The sequence below is a fragment of the Zosterops lateralis genome, assembly GCF_965231275.1.
Source record: "Zosterops lateralis genome assembly, chromosome: 5".
Classification (NCBI taxonomy): Eukaryota; Metazoa; Chordata; class Aves; order Passeriformes; family Zosteropidae; genus Zosterops; species Zosterops lateralis.
This window is the reverse complement of record NC_139766.1, coordinates 67094434-67111265: the sequence shown is the minus strand read 5'-3', so window position 1 is coordinate 67111265 and position 16832 is coordinate 67094434.

Below are 16832 nucleotides of genomic sequence, written 5' to 3'. Positions count from 1 at the left end.
TTCGGACCCGAGCAAGACATCGCTGAACGTGGCATCACATTTTCCTGTAAATGTATATTTAGCCCTTGTGTTTGGACATCTCACCAAAGTTATGTGGGCAGCACAACCTGACAAAGGTGTCAAGTGATTGATTGGCGCAGCAGAGAAACTTCTGTTTCATCTGCGGCCTCCACCAGCTCCACATTTTCCGTGCAGCTGGGCTGCCAATTCTCACACCTCACGGATCAGTCCTGTTTTCTCTTGCTTGAGCAAAATTCCATTGGCATTTCCAAACTGATGCTTGCACCCAGGCATTTCCTAGCTTGCTGAGCAAGGCCCTGGATGGTGACTGCTCTCCAGTGTGCATAGTCTCACTTACCAATTATTCTTGGAGGGGCTTCTCGCTGCCTGTCCAGGCAATCCCAGTGCTCCTTGTCTGCCATAGCCTCTCTTTCATTTCTGTTTAATTCCTACTGTTCTTATAGCAACAGTGATGGCGAAACACACAGATCCTTTCTTCTGATGAGTCACCAGCTTTATTTGGACCTCCTGCATGGGCTACTTCCAGGCATTGCTGATGGCAGCAGTGTTTTGGATAGTGTTTTCAAGATCAAAGTTATTCGGTGCAAATCCTGCAGGCATCTGGCGTTATCTGCACTGTATCGTTGACAGATGAAAACATCAATTCAATTTTACGGTGAGGGTGAGGAAAAGAATGGCTCCAAAGAAAAAGGAGGATGTTCTGTCTGCTCTGATCCAAGTTTGGACCGGGCATGGTTCCTCGCCCATGGGCGCAGCACACGGATGATTATGATGAAGTTAGAATCTTTGGGATTGGTGTTTGTGAGATTAATTTTCCATCCCAGCAGCTCAGCCACTTTGGGGATGTGCCTGTGTATCCCATCACAGCTCTCTGCTGCCAGCAGCAGCAGGGAAGGCAGGCCTCAGGATGGGTGCCTGGCCCTCCATTTGACTTTTGCTCATTGATCTGGGGGGAAGAATTGGGGCTGCTCAGTCAGAGGAAGGATGTAAGGGACCAGAGTGCTTGTAATTTTGTCTGCTCCACTCAGACTGAGAAATCCGAGATACAAAACTGTAGGGTGCAAAGACTTTAAAAAGTTTGGCAAAGCCTGGAAAAGACAGAGAGGTTAATACATTCCTGTGCTGGGCTGTAGCCTTAAGTGGTTTTCAAGTATTGATGGAATTAAGGAGGGAAAACATGCTTCCAGATTTTTTTTAATAACAGTTGAGAAGCACAGGATAAGAAATCTGCTTCTTATCCCCAACTTTTCTCTTTTGTTCTCTGCACTGAGAGGCAACTTTTACCTCAAATTACTGTTCATGGTCTTTTCCAAGCATAAACTCCTAAAGAGGCTGTAACATCATACAGTTTATACATGCAAAAAAGATTTCTAAAATGGATTTTCCAGTTGCAAATCCAATCATCTGTTCAGCCAGGTGTGAGAATCTATCAGCTGTGTGTGTGGGTGTCAACGCCTGAAAAATGACCCAGTTTACTCCTCCACCAAGGGTCTGCACATGGATCTGTGTCACTCAAGTCTGGTTTTGGGCTGTGTTTTGAGAATTTAAGTGGAATTTGGATGGTGGTTGCTGTGCTGAAGGCTCTCTGGGCTGGGCAAATGCTTCACAGAGCGTATGCACAGATGGGCAAATTTGGCGGCCCCCGAGTGAGTCTGGGCTGGGTGCCCAAACTGATGATCTTGCCCCAGATGTGCCTCCTCCTAAAAAGAGTCTACCTCTTGTCAGGCTCATTAGAGGGGGGTGGTTTTGGCTAGTTGGCCTCTTTTTTTTTGAGTGAAAACATAGCATTTCTCAGTGTTTCAGTGCTCCCAAACTCAAATATTTACTAACCCCTGCTAGATAATACCTGACTTGGCTTTGCATTAGAAGCAATTGCTTGCAAAGTGTTTACCTGTTGAATTGAAATGATTAAAAGAAAACACAAAGCCCTTCACATACTATTTTTGGGCAACAAAAATGAACTTGCTGCTATTTTAAATATTTCAGTATAATTTATATTAGCTATAATACCATCAATAAGGCTGCTCGAAAATTAAGTGTCATTCTTGGCCTGAGCCACTGGGTGTGTTGTGGGACCAAATGCCATGTGCCAGAAAAAAAATTAAAACCAAAACTAGCTGAATTTATGGGGAGAGCAAGCAATCTGGGCCTGAACAACACAGCTATTTTGGACAAACAGCAATGCTTCCACCTGGGGAAAACTTAGAGTTCTCCTCCATCTTAACAGCAGCTGTGGCATGGAGGGGAGAGCAGCAGCAAGCCACTGCTGTCACTGGTGGTGATGCTGTCACCCTCCAGATGGGCAAAGCAGGTGATGCTGAAAAGCTCTGAGGAGTAAGTGGGTGGGAATTAGCTGGTATTTATGTCCCCAAGTGTCAAAATATAATGATTATTTCTCCTTTATGGGGAAACTAAACTACCCAGCTCTATCTTTCACTGATTTCTTCAGTCTCTCCTTTCCCCAGGCAGCTCCTGACTCCACATCTTCCTGCACAAGTCAGTTTTCTTCCAAAGTGGAGGACACTCAGTACACTGTGCCAGACAAGGGCCTTCTGAGGCATTAATGCTTCCTTATCTCTGCTGGAAATCCCTCCCCTGCTCCATCCCAGGAGAGCTCTTTGCTTCTCTCACAGCTGCATCTCACTGATGGTTTCACGATCCTCCTGCGTTTTGCTAAGACAATGTGGATATGGTGGGATTTGGCAGAACTTCCCAGCTTCTGGGTCCAAGTGCAGGTCCTGGACACATCCCAGATCTGTGCTGGGATGGGATCTGGATGTGCACTTGAGGTCTTTTCCTCCTACCTGTCCGTTCCATAGTTTCCATGGAACTAAGTGCAGGAATACTGGCCAAAAAGGAGCCTCAGCGCAATACATTTTGGCCAGGTCTCCTGTCCAGATAATCAGTGAACAGAATCTTGGAGAAGTCTGCTCCTTATATCAGTTGTTGAGACACAGACATATAAACCATATATATATATATATATTTATATGTTTATTTTCTCTCAAGTGCTTAGAATGGACTCCACTCTTCTCAGCTGATTCCATTTGACATCTGCTTTTTTTTTTTTTTTTCACCCCTCCTGCATGACATAGAATAATTTGTCATTGCTTTTTCTACAGAGCAGCAAAATCCACATTCTCTTTCCATTTAATCTATTTATCTCCTGGGCCTCTCCCACTCTGCTGTTTGTGACCTTCTCTTTTCTGAGCCTTCCTGGAGAACCATCTGTTAAAATTATTCTCCCTACTTTTGTGTAGCCACTTTGCTCCACATTTTGAATAAATCTACCAGCTCTTTTTTCACACACTATCTAATTTCAGCTACCTCTGTTGTCTCTTATGCAATCTAGACTGACATGGTATGGCTGCCTGCCTTTCTTGTACAAAAACCTCTTCATAATCATCTGGGCATGACAGACTGCTTGAAATGATTTCTAAATTCAATTCACTCACTGATTTTCCTCTCTTTTAAGGGCACTGAAAACAAACAAACAAACAAACAAAACTTACTGCTTTTTTAGGATCTCCAAAATCAGAGGCAATCAGGGCACTAGGATGAACAGCGGTGCTGCTAAAATGTCCTCAGTGAGAAAAGTGATGTGCTCTTTGACCTGATCCACTCACACACCGAAGTGTCAAGTCCAAAATTAAGATCTAAATCCTTTGACAGAAAAAGAGATGTACTGCAATATGTTTGGCTTCCACAGGATCCTTCTAACAAGCATACCTAATCACTTACAAATATTCACTGCTAATGCAGTTGTTTCCTTGCAGATTTATCCCATTAAGGCATAATTCTGGGCATTTATTTTTTTCTTCCTAAAAATCTCAGAAACAATCTGTTTTTGTAGCTTTGCAGTTATGCATGGTTTTGCTGAGCTGGTGAACCTATTTAACTTTTTAGTATGCACAAAAGACCCATGACACTGAGATTTATGGCACAAGCCAATAAAAAAAAAAACAACCCTCTGGTGGAATGCTAAATATTCAGAGGGGTTAGAAAAATAACAGCCTCTATCTATATGTGGCAAACCAGTATTAAAAGTTAAGATCCCCTCAAAGTAAACTTTAATTTAAAAAGTAGTATAGCGTTTTACCTTCAGAGAGAAGAAGGAATTTTTTTTTTCCTTGTATCCTCATATTTACAAAGACTTGTGATATACTGCGGGGGAAACTTCAGGGCTCTTTAGACATGTGGAAATAAGACAGCGTGTAAAACCTTATACCAGAGCTCTGGAATCATGGCATCACCAATCCACTCAGACACTCAAGAGTAAAATAAGATCTGAGCCGTGCTGTCATGACATCACAGAGTTTTTCCATTAGCTTGAAGCTCCCAAGACATTTTGCTTCTCTAAGACTTTCTCTAGTGGCAGTGGATGTACACATTACCAATACCCTGCAAATAGATCTTGTATCAAAACTCCCGTTAAAGTCAATGGGAGCCCTGTGGCCAACCTGTCTCTATAATACACAAGTCTGGGGCTGGATGGCTGGCTGCTTTTATGTGTTCAGGTCTTTAAAGAGCATTTTTTAAAACAAAGACAACAATATTTTCCCAGGAACATAAGCTGGGTTCAACAGACTGGGTTTTTTCTTTCATTTTCAGTGTCCTTGCTGCCTGGATCAAGCAGGCAACACTTACAGAGGGGTCTCAAGCTCACAGTGCTTGAAGGACTGAATCACCCTGAGGGACAGAAAACAGAATCCAGCTACAAAGTTTTGGGCTCCATCCCAGATATTTAGTCCATTAAATGAGTCAGGAGGTTATGGCTGAGGAGAAATGAGCCCCTGAACAGAAGTGTGGTTTGCAATCTGCCCTCTTTGGAAAGATGCTGATGCAGAGGCAGGCTGCTGGGGAGGGGAGATGCACTGGTGGATGTTGGACCAGGTGGGACAGGGGGAAAAGAGGGGGAAAAGAAGCATTTGCAGGCTCGTTGATGAGGGCAAAAGTCATGCTTTTCTACACCTTTAGATACTGACTTCCCCCTCCAGACATGGTTTCAGTGAGACATGACTTGAGGCAGTAACACTTTAGGCACAGGCTGCTGAATTTCTGTGATGTGACTGAGGAGTATGGGAGGTCCAGGAGCTGGGAGCGGAGGTCTAGGAGCCACTCAGTCACTCTGTCACTTAGGGCAAGTTACTTGACCTTTTTACATGGGCTTGAGCCGTGTCAGATAAAGAAAATGGCTCCAGACCAGCATTTCACAGAAACCTAACCTGAAAAAAAACTTCCTGCAGTTCACTGAAGAGGTCATCTGTAGCATCTTGAAATGTCACCCATGCCAGCTGGCTGGAAAAAGTGAAAAAAATTATCAGTTCACCTTCCAAACACCACCCTGTCTCCACACTTATGTCAAAAATTAAGTATTTGTAGCAGACAAAGAACGTTTGTGGGCCTAGAGTAGGGAACTGAATTGTGACTCTGCATTTGTATGCTACAATTCCCGGTTAAAATCTGTTAAATTATACTCATGTAAATCTAAAATTTGATGCTGTTTCTGAAAGCATGGCCCTCTGTAGGTTTTTCATATTAAATCAAGTAGTTTTTTAAGCCGAAACAAGGCATATGTTGAATAAGCCTTCCTTTTCCAGTTCATTGTTAACATTAGACTGCACCAGCATGTAGCAAACCTAGTCTGAAACAAAATATTTGAGCATTTGAACAATTCATGGACATAAAAATATTGCAGTTCTTGTTTCTCTTTGCTCCTTAGGTAGTAGAGAACATCATATAGTCCTCAAACATAATTTCTACTCGCACTGCTTTCCCTCTGCTCTGACTGAAAGGGTGCATATTTACACACTAGAGCTTGCAGCTGAAACTGCTCAAAGGAATCAAACAAAAATCATTTGAGGACGCTGAGTAGGTAGAAATAACTCCTGTAGCTCATGGATATTTTTGTGAAAAAGGAGTTTTCAAACCAAGTTACTAATTGTTAACTTAGCAGGGAGGAAAGACAAATAATTAAAGAATTTCCAAAGAGAAATGGGAAATTCATTTCTGAAGACAAATGGGAAATTCAATGCATGTTAAGACTGGGGAAACAGGCTTCATGTCCTGAGGTCTATACTAGACACAATGCTCTCTTTAAAAGTGAATATCTCTCATTATTCAAGTAGAAAGCACACTTGGTGAGCACGTGAGGAGCCCAATCAAATGGTTGAGTTGATTAATATGTTCTCTGCACCCTAATCCCTTAAAATCACAACTCCTTACACACAAATAAGTGTGAAGGGCACCCTATTTCAGTGTTTGAAACAGATTCCATGTGACTCTGCTTCATGTTCCAGTCTTCCACACTTACGACTTTTTTAAAACATGCAGTGCTTCTCCACTGGGGTTGCCACTGGAGCAGAGCAGATCCTGCTAAAACACCCATGTTGCTGCAGAGCAGAGGGAAGTATTTCATGCATGGCTTTTCAAAAACACGAGATGTGCATGCAGCTTGGCTCTGAGCATTTTCCATGAGCTTGAGCAGTCAGCAATTACTGTGCAGCTGAAGAGCAGAGGTACCTTGTGGTTACAGAAAGCACCGCCGGGTTCATTTTTCACTAACGGTCCCCTCGCCTCCTTTTTTGGGTTCAAACTCTTTGTAAAGGTTGGAAAAACTGTGTAGGTGATGTTTTCAGGTTGCTGGAAGGCTCATAAAGAGTAAATGCCTGGGGTATTTCTGCTCACAGCCCGTAGGTCACTGGAGGAGGTATGTGTTGGGCAGTTGGTGGGTTTTCATGCCTAAATATTTGCTCCTCAGGCCAAGGAGAGATCAAAAGATCACCTTGCACAGACTTGTAAAACACACCATTATGCATCTGTCAAGTACTCTGTGTCAAGACCAAAGACTTCAGTCAGCCTGTGTGTTAGTGTCCAAAGCATAAAACATGACTCTGCAGGCAAAGACCCCTCTGGGAGGATGACTGGATGGCTACAGGGAGCCTCTGCAGGGTTTTCTTCCACCCTCGTGATGTAGAGAAACCTGAAAGCCAGAAATCTTTCCCTGTCTCTGGTGGGAAAGTTTCTTCTGTCCCCAAATAAGTGGGGTCCTGAGAAAGAGACACTGGGTGTTCAGTGGACCAAGGGGATTTCTCTGTGATGGCATGGCATACTGTCCCCTGAGCCCAGCACCTCGTTTTCTGGGGAAGGAAGGACAAAGCAGGCTCATTCCTCCAGCTAAAATAACTCTCACCCCCAGTAAGGAACTCTCATGAACAAGATTCAATCACAGTTGTTGCACAGACATATGCAGAGAGCAACCATCCTTTAAATTTCCAGTTTATCACCACCTTAAACATCCCTCTTTGGGAATGCCTGTAGAGGTATGCTTCCCCACCTTTTAAAGTGGATGACTATCAGAATAATTTAAATTTCTGCCTTGCATTCTCAACTAAGGGCTTTCAATTACACAAAAATATTTCAAATATAAGAGCAAAAACAAAAAGATTATCATCTCCCATGGCTGAAGCATCGAGTTCTGCTTTACAAGTATTTTTCAGGATTTTTTTTTCATGAAAACCTATGGTGAGTTATCTTTCTCAGCCTTCTCCAATAGAAAGAATGTGAGGAATTTGACATTACTGTAATCCTTTCCTTACTCAGCAGGTAATGGAAAAGCATTAAAAAAACCCAAAAAAACCCCCCAAAAACCCCCAAACAAAAACAAAAACAAAACCAAAAAGAAAACAAAACAAACAAACAAACAAAAAAACCACCCCAAAACCATCAAAAAACCCCCCAAACAAACAAACAAACAAACACCCCCCCAAAAAAAAAAAAAACAAACAAACAAAAAAAAAAAAACCAAAACCAACCCCAAAACACCTGCTTCCCAGAATACTGAATAAGATTTCTAGGAATAGATCAAACAGTAAATAATTTGCAGCCTTTGACTTTATCAGCTGCAATTGGGTCACCGTAACAATGTTCACCCACATCTGAACTTCCACAGAGTCCAAGGCCAGAACAGCACGGGCCACCTCACTGCGGCCTGGTGAAAATTAAATTTACTTTCATACCAATTGAGGAACCAGTTTGGGCAGGAGACCAATGTTATTTAGAATAGCAAGGGTGTAGGGAATCATCTGAGGTGGCCACCTTCCCTTCCCTGGGACCCCAGCACTGCCCACAACACCAACTGGAATCCCAGCCCACGATTAGCAGCATGGCTGGAGCCTGGAGGGTGACCTGGGACGGCAAAAGGGAAGCAGGAATAATGTTTCTACTTTCAGCATCAAATTCAATACTTGGAAGATTCACTGCTGTCAGCTGACAGAAAATAATAGATGCTGGAAAATACTTCTGCAGCCAGACAAAGTGTCTAAATGCATGTTTGTCTCCAAACTGGTGATGAATGTAGTTTAAACAAGGCAAACTTTGGGGACTGTAACCTTTTTTAGCTTACTGTAAAAACAGTTTACTGGGCTTTCTAATGACTTTAATACATTTTGGCTATTAAATATGTAACTTGAATGAAGACTGTGAGATTGTTTCTGGTCTAGTGGGCTTACTTTCTGGTCCATGGATGTCATAAATAACAATTTAACAAAAACTGATTTTTTTTTTCAGCATTCATTAGAAATGGAAGTAGAATTTAATAGCAACTCTAAATCATCAGGAAAAATATGGGTAACTTTCTGTTCCATGTGTTTTCTGGAAACCATGCGAACATCACACACTGAAATTAACTTCTTAAAAACAGGACATGCCCAGTGACATCCACTGGACACAGGATCTCCATGGCAAAGAGACAGGAAGGAAAAGCCCATGGAAAGTAGTTTGGTGTCCAAGCAGAACTGGTGGCAAACAGCTACCATGTGAAGGATTGGCAAAGGATTCATTTTCTGTCATGGCTATCTTGCTCCAAAAGCCCTTCCCAGGTTCAAGCACTTTCCAGAGACTCAGGGAGGAGGCAAAGTGGGGGGAAATGATGAGGAGATCACGGTAGAAAGGCAAAAATAGTGCAAATACTGCATCTGTGGTCCTTTTGGGGGTCGTATGTCAAGTCAGACAGTGCACAAAAGGCTCCCAGCCTGGTGTCTCAGTGAGTTGGTGAAGCTGCCCACTATTTCTAGACAGAGGTTAGCTTTAATTTCTCCCTGTGAGGTTGTTACTGAGACTGCAATAACAAAAGGATTATAGGGATATGTGATTGGATATTGGAAAAGGGCCTTTGTAACCAAGCAGAGAAGGAGGTGCTTAATTTCTTTAAAAACAAAAGCTCCCATTTTGAGGGAATCTACATCACAATCTGTGTGAAGCCCTAATTCCCCAAATCCATCTGTGCTTCCACTGGTATAGGGAATTACTGACCCCAGCAATGCCCAGATGGCAGATAAGGAGGTAGAAAAGGATTGCTTATTTTATTAACTTGAGCTACCTGGGGGAGGGGCTAAGCCCCCCATTTCAGATTGGGGACACGGAGAATATACTGTGACAGTTAAATCCAATTAAAATATCTTTCACAGGAAATCCTGACAGAAAGGTGCTTCTAATGTCTTTTTCTCTAGATGTGGCAGAGGAACGTGTATAAAGCTGGAAGAGTGAGTCCTGCCTCACAAATGGGAGACGATGAATTAACAAATTTTGCAGCTGGGGTGGGGGTAGAAATCTGTTTCTTTTGCGATATTTATCTGGGAGCTAAGGATTTCCATGAAGTCTAATTCTCAAAGTCTAATTTAAATGCCTGGTCTCTCTGTGTAATTATGGCAGACACAAAGGCTTCTGCATATGCACATGGAGTCCTCTGAGGAGGACTTTTTATTGAATTGGGAATATCAGTTCCCAGTTAGCATTCACATAAGACATGAAAAGCTTGAGAGCAAATGTCCTGAAAGGCCTTTTAAGGTCCTCCATTCCATTTCTTGGAAAAAGGGCTGGAAGTCTTGTACACCTGAGATGAAGGGTGCCATTTACTACAACAAACACAAAGCTTGTATCACCTGCCAGCATTATATGGAGTAGCGTATCTGCAATTTTGTGTAATCAAACTCTTTAGTGCATATAGAAATCAATCCTTTCACATATGAACCTTCTTTTCCATGCTTTTTACCATTTTATTTTCCAAAAATTGGAAAACTGTACGAATCACTGATGTGAATTTCTCAGTTTTGCCATTGACAAGACAGATGCAAAGCTGGTTCATCAGGTTTTTTTTTTATTTTTGTAATTGTTTTGGTGGTAGAAAGGAAAGCAAATTGTATGACGGCAAACATTATTTTGGATCTTCATGAAAGTGAGTTTTGAGTAAGAGGAAGGTGCAGACCAACCATGTCTTCTAAAATCAATAAAGGGACACAAAGTCTAGAAATTAAAATAAAATTTTAAGAGGAGGTACAAAAAAGGTAGAGGGTAAGATAAAATCTGTTGTAAAACTGTACTTTCCATTTGGTAGCCTCTGAAATGAACCCAAGGCTTTTTCACTATACAGTTTAAAACAGGCTGTGCTAAGTTTACAACATACATCAACACATAAAAAGGCCCTTACAAAAACATCAGGGAGTGAACAGGAGAGTACTTGTTTACCCACCAGGCAAACCCAAAGCACCACAGAAATGTTAGCAATAAAATGATTAAATTTTTTTGTCATTTTATGAGGGGCAATAGCAGTGATGAGATGAAGAATCTAAACGAGACTGAATCTCATTGCTGTGCTGATTTTTTAAAAAAAGATAATTTCTAATCTTCACCTTACTGTGATTTTTCCTAGCATATCTGCCCTAGAACTGTGTACTTTAAACATTCTGTAGAAACCAGCATCCTGCATTGAGATTGATGTTGACCACTCAAAGCAAGGCAGATTGGCCCATGTAAATCTCTTGGGTGGTTACAAGTCCAGCTGATGCAGGATGGATGCCAAATGTCTATTAACACTGGGCTCTGTGAATATTTTAGCATTTGCCTGATGTTCCAACATCCTCCCCCCCAAAAAAAAGACATATGAAGCAAACAGAACCAATGCACTTTGGCCTCCCTTTACTTTTGTGGATAATGGTTAGTTTTGCTGGAAAGGTTTTATCTTAGTTTACTCTCTTAGCAGAAAACAGATATTTCAGCTGATGCTTTCCTTGCTTATTGAAAATAACTGTGCCGAGTTTGGGCAGAAAGTCAGAGTTTAACTCCCTGGTGGTGTTTCACAGCTCCTTGCTTGTAGTTGTGGCTGTGTGTCTGATGTCTTGGGAAGGCTGACCTGAAACAGAGAGTGGACAGGGCTAGAGAATAAAGTAGGTATTTATTGAAAGGCATTTAGGACCCACCTGGGGCAGGACATGGCCTGACCAGGGGTACACCCAAGGTGGATATAGAATGGTCACAAAAACATGACTGACCGATCACAAGATCTTACATTTTCATAAGTTTTGGTCCATTTGCATATTGGGGTTTAATTACAGCTTCAGGTTGTGAGGTCTCATCTTTCTTGTTCCTCCCTTCAGTCCACCATTGTTTGTTCTTTTGGGCCTGAAAGTTGTCCTTGGCCTCCAGCAGGAAAAGGATTTGTTTTGACTATCTGCTCTGTGAAGAGCTGACTGACACTTAATGTGAGGCTCAGAACTGCACCCCTAGGCAGCACAGAATGTGAAAAACATGAGAGCTGAAACTTAAGGCATCATGTCCATCCTCACTTGGCAGCCCCTGGAAGAGCAGCCACAGTGGAAAGCTCAGACTTCTCGAGACCCCTGTGGGGAGGGAACACTTTGGAGAGCTGGAGAACCACACATCCTCTGTGTGCACTGTTTACATGGACAGACCATGGAGCAGAAAGTATCCGTAAAATCTCCAGGAGTGAGGAGGATACCCCAGCAGAACTTTGGGTAGGACCCCCGGAGACTGGGAAACACACCCAAAGGTGCTGTGGGGGCAGAAACATCCCTAGGCTGGGAGGGATTCAGTGTTTCAAGGGAAAAATACTGCAATGAACAAAACCAAGAATATTTCAGGTGGCTAAAAGCTGTTTAAACTTTGCATTGTTGTTTAAACTTTGCCTGCATAATGCAGTGCAATCTCTTCCATTGGAAATAACAGGAGATGCTTTGAGACCAAAGCTGTAAATGCCATGTTGAAGAAAATGGCACATAGCCATTAGACAGGAATGTTACTGGGAATAGCAGGATGAAATAAGGAGTAGGATATGGAGCCTAACAGAAAGACAAAATGATAAATCTGTTTTGTTAAGTGAGCTGTGAATAATCTGCTAAAGGAAAAAAATGGAAGGGTAATAGGATGCTGTCTGGTCAAAACTGGCATCAGTTTTGATCCCAAAATACTCTTTAAGGCAACTTTGGGATTGCAGTCAAAAACTTGGCAAGAAAATATTAACTTTGTGAGACATAAAGGGGCTGTGCATGTACCTTACTGGGCAAATAAAACAGGAAGGAAAAGCAATGGTGGTCCTGGGCATCAGTGTTTAAAGAGCTTGAAGAATTTGGAGCAATTCATTCTGAGAGACACCAAATTAAAAAAAAAGTGAAGGTAGAATTACAAATACATGACTTGTAAACAATCTTGGAAGGAGAAGAACATACAGGGAAAATATTTGCCTGCATGAATGTATATGATGATTTGATATTTCATCTCCTGACCACTACTGAAAACTGAGCTGTCAGCACTGACTGGTAAACCTTGTTCCTGGGTGTTAATGAGCAGATCAGAGCCAAACATTTTATACATCACTTTTGGAATGTGTTTTCCTGCATGAATTATTTTATGTTTGTGTAAAAGGGTTCATTTCATTAAATAAAAGTACCACAGTTTCTTCCAAAATCCCTATGGGAGTGCAGAACAAGGCATGATGTAGATCATCAAAGGTTTCTGAAATCAAATATCCTCCTTTGCCATGTGTACAAGAAACCTTACAACAGACACTTAGGAAATTGTAAACCAGCTTAACCAATGTATAATTTAGCAGTTAGTCATTCTACTTCTCCCCAAAATAGGAGGAAATATGGCTTCTTTTAGTTTGTTAGGGTTTTTTATTATTATTATTGTTATTATTAGCGTTACCTAAAAATATGCATCATGTACACCAATGTCTAATCCAGATGAGTGAGATAAACCTGGTCATCTTTTCTCACTCTTTAATTGTGCATTGTTGAAGGATGGGTCAGGAAAGCCTCAATTACAGCACAAAGTCTTTCCAAGTAGTTTATTTTCCATGGTATTTGGTCATTGCTGAAACCACCCATAAGTTATTCAGGAATTTTTTATCTCTTTTTGGGAGGAAAGGAGGGGATAAAATGCTCTGTGTCTCACTGATTCCACCCTGTTCTCCTGCAGTGTGTGCAGGGAGTCTGCAAGTAGAAAGGCTTGTGCAGGGCATGAGGAACATGGGAACATTATGGATGGTGCTATCATTACTCCCCAAAAGTTAAACAAAAGAGAGTGCTCTGACTGGAACCTGCGGTCACTTACAGAGGAACAAAGGCAGGCTGTAATTGCACCACTGAGCTGTGCTGATAAAGCTACCTTTCAAACACAGGCATGGATATTTTTTCTCTCTACCACTGAAATCTCTGGAAAGCCCTAAATAATTGACTGTTCAGGAGCCAGCAGTCGAAATAGAAGTTGGAAGTGCTGTTTGCACAGGTGGCTGGCCTACTGGGAGAGTAAATGCTTACCCCCTTGCCCATATCAATTATTCTGAGACTGTCTGTTTAACGTCTGCCAGTTTTGATAACAACAAAATCCTTTTAGAAAACTGCTGATGCAACATTTATTGTGTTATCTTTATGGGATTTAATTTTTCTTTTTATTTTTTTTCTCCTTTTCTTTCCTGTTTTCCTTTTTGCTATAGTGAGCAAAGGTACTGGAGGAGCTGCCAGGAGAATAAGGTAACAAGTCAATTAAACCACCACCCCAAATTTTCCAAGAATTTAAAAGTAAACAGTCTGAGAGACCCTGTGGGGATCTAAGTTGGTTTACTTTAAAAGTGTGGGTATAGGCTTCTGTACAAACAATGAAATTCAACCATTCCTCCTTGCAGTTACCAAGGGACTTACCTGTCTCTTGGAAAAGCCTGACTAAGATGAAATTTTGCCTTCTGGTCCAGACACTGCAGCAGGTCTCATACCACACACCAAGATTTGCTTGGTGAAATGAAATCTGTACCTTTTATTAGTTTTTCCCCGTGCAAAGTAATAACTGGGATAAATCCTGTGAGATTCCCCAGATAAGCAGAGGGTGAGATCAGAGCAGTTCTGAAAACAAGGCAATGCCTCATCTTTCCATAGAGATCTATCCAAGCTGCCAGTGGAAAGTGCTCTTCAGAGCAGATTGGGATTTTAGTGGCATCACAGGCAGATCACATCTTCTCCACTGGGTGCTTGTATCCAAGCCTTGACTTGCAGAGCCAAATATTTGTAAGAAAAGCAGATCAGCTTAAGAAAGAAAAACAAAGAGCAACACTAAATTCCTAGATCTTCTATCTAAGGAGGAAAGCAATAAAAAAGACGCAGCCCAAAATTTAACTTGTGGCCTCAGTGCCAGAACTGCACAGAATTTTGGTCCTGATTCCTGATTGCAAAACACTTGGGTTGCCAATTCCGTGCAATTCGGAGCAGCAAGAGTGAAGCAAGCAAATGCCACCCACCAAGTGTTTGGGCTCAGCAGCAGCTCTGTTCCTTCCTCTTGTTACCTCAGCTAACCTAGACCTGTTCCCTACCCAAACTGTTTGTTTAACCTAAAGAATAATAATGATCCGATGCTGCCAATTTGTCATGTGGGAAATGTTATTCAGTCCCTTTAAAGGCGCTTGTGGGCCAAAGCACAGAAGAAAGTGTGAAAGCCAGCAGCAAGAAACAGGAAAGCTCCAGTAAAGGAGAAGTGGTGACTGAAAACTGCTATAAAATCCATGAACATCCCAGAGGAGAAACCCAAGCTGCCATTTTAAGGTGTGTGAGTCTCACTAGTTGTCTTAACCCTGCTCAATGAGAGATTTTTGGATGAGGAGCCACTTGTACCAGGACATAGGCTGGTGATTTATTAACACCCTGTGCCTTTGGATGCACCTCTGGCACTGGGTCGTGGGTGAGTGACCTCAGGACAGGGGTGTCACAGGAGTCAGCACTGCTTGTCAGGGCTCCTTTGTGCTGGAGCTTTCACTGCTGGCACTGCTCTTGCACATTTACTCTGACCTCAAATGCCTGTTTGCTTGGCTATGCCAAATTGGGACTACTCTGTTGAGGGATGGAGAATGTGTATGGGAAGAAGAAAAAGCTGGAAAATATAGATGAGGAACAGAGAAGCCCTGTGTAGTGAAAAAAACCCACTTAAAAGTAGTTTGAGTGTGGACGCTTCCCTCATACAATGAAGCTGAAGCAGTGGTATTGGAAGTTTTTGAGGTCAGCATACAGGGATAACCAGAAATTCAGAGAATAACTATTTTTATTAACTCCCAATTTTATTACCCAAACACAGGCGAAGTGAAAAAATCTGGGGCTGGGCTAATCCAGTTAATGTATTGATGGATTTTCTTCTCCATTTACAGGAAACTTGGAAGAGACAAAGTAGACACTACAAATGCATGACACTTAGGATTTCAGAGTAATTTCATAGTCAGCTATTATTTCCTGATTTTTCAGATTCAATGTTAATGAGAATGTGATGAGATATAGATTACTAAGAAGATCAGCAGACTTGCAGTCACATACTAATGGTTAAAGGAGAGAATGTTGCTTCCACTGATGCCAGTTCTACATCCTGCCTAAATATGTGGTCTTGCTTTTAGACAGAAAGTATGAGGGAGCCCAAACAGTGTAATATTTTGTTTTGAAGCCAAGTCCCTCTAGACAGGGACCCATCCTTGACAGGCTGTCATCGGGCTCCTGCAAGGTAGGGTTGAGAGCCCACCTACCAGTGACTGATATTTTCCTTTTTGGACAGAGCTGAGTGTGTGGCTTCCAGGTCAGACAAAGCGTATCCCCCAAGGAGAAAGATCCGACTTATGGATTTCCTGTACTTTCCTATTGTCTAGCAGTGTCTGGGAGCTCATGTCAGTACTGTGCCTAGTTATCATCAATCCACAAATTACATTCATTTAGAGGCCAAAAAGTCCTCTCTGAGAGCCCTACTTGGTTCAGATTTCTGAAGCAAACCTTTTCACTCATCTGTGATCATTTTGGTAGCCATGGCTTTTCTCTGTGCAGATCACATTTGAAAGTTCAGCCTGTAATCAAATGAAATGAAAACAATGTCTTCCAATGTTTCTTTGGGTTAGTGGGTTTTATGCGACTCAGCGGCATCTGGTAATTTCTTATCATTATTGTCCAATTGCTTTGTAAAAGAAAAGCACATTCAGCAACTTGGCAAAATGACTGAGAGCTGAAAGAGGAGCACCCATTTTCCTTTCAAAGCTCCCTCTCTTGGAATGTCCTGGGGTGAGCAGGCATTATCAGTCCACAGTTACACATCCCTGGAAGTGTTTAAGGCCAAATTGGATGGAGGTCTGAACAACTTGGTCCAGCAGAAAGTGTCCCTGCCCATGGCAGGGGAGTGGAACTAGGTGATCTTTAAGGTCCCTTTAAACCCAGGGCATTCTGTGATTCTGTGATGATCTGATATGTATTATGGAGAAAATTTGTTTTTCAGTCTTGGAGGCCTGAGACAAAGAGCCAAAAGGAGAATCTCAGTTCCAGTTATGCTTGTGAACACAGATGCTTTAATACAAACCAGGAGAAACATGCATGGCCTCAGGCAATCTAAGAATACTGTGAAATCACAATCAATTTACTTAATTTCTTGATGTTCCAACTGGATATATACACAAACATTACCAGTGCCTGTTGTGTGCTTGATCTAAGTGATTCTGGAGAATGAAG